The sequence below is a fragment of the Tupaia chinensis genome, unplaced genomic scaffold, assembly GCF_000334495.1.
Source record: "Tupaia chinensis unplaced genomic scaffold, TupChi_1.0 Scaffold000355_1, whole genome shotgun sequence".
Lineage (NCBI taxonomy): Eukaryota > Metazoa > Chordata > Mammalia > Scandentia > Tupaiidae > Tupaia > Tupaia belangeri.
The window spans coordinates 7,276,289-7,276,662 of record NW_006159850.1 but is presented as its reverse complement, the minus strand read 5'-3'; the positions used below and the strand labels follow the sequence as shown (position 1 = coordinate 7,276,662).

At 46.3% G+C, this 374-nt stretch overlaps 1 protein-coding gene across 2 annotated transcripts in view; it reads left to right on the top strand.

Annotated features, from left to right (window-relative positions):
• CENPN (centromere protein N) overlaps positions 1 to 374 on the top strand; it is a 30,034-nt gene that overhangs the window by 8,551 nt on the left and 21,109 nt on the right. The window lies entirely within an intron of this gene.

Below are 374 nucleotides of genomic sequence, written 5' to 3'. Positions count from 1 at the left end.
ACAGTGAGAGAGACAGTGACAAATCACCCCTAGGGAGAATGGTCAGGCCACAATCCTTTGTTCTCCATTCTCCTTTTGGGATCTTGGGCACGCATGCACATGTGCCTAACATGATTTTCAAGCCACCAGGACCAGGACTCAAACCTTGGTCGGCCATGGGGAGTTCAGCAACATAACCACTATGCCATCTGCTGGTCCCAACTTTGGCAGTTTCTTAAAAGCTAAAATGTACTTATACCACATGATTCAGCCATTCCACTCCTAGGCATTTACCCGAAAGAAATGAAACCATGTCCACTCCAAGACATGTACAGTAATGTTCATAGCAACAGTATTCATAACAGCCCAGACTGGAAGCCACCCAAATGTCCATC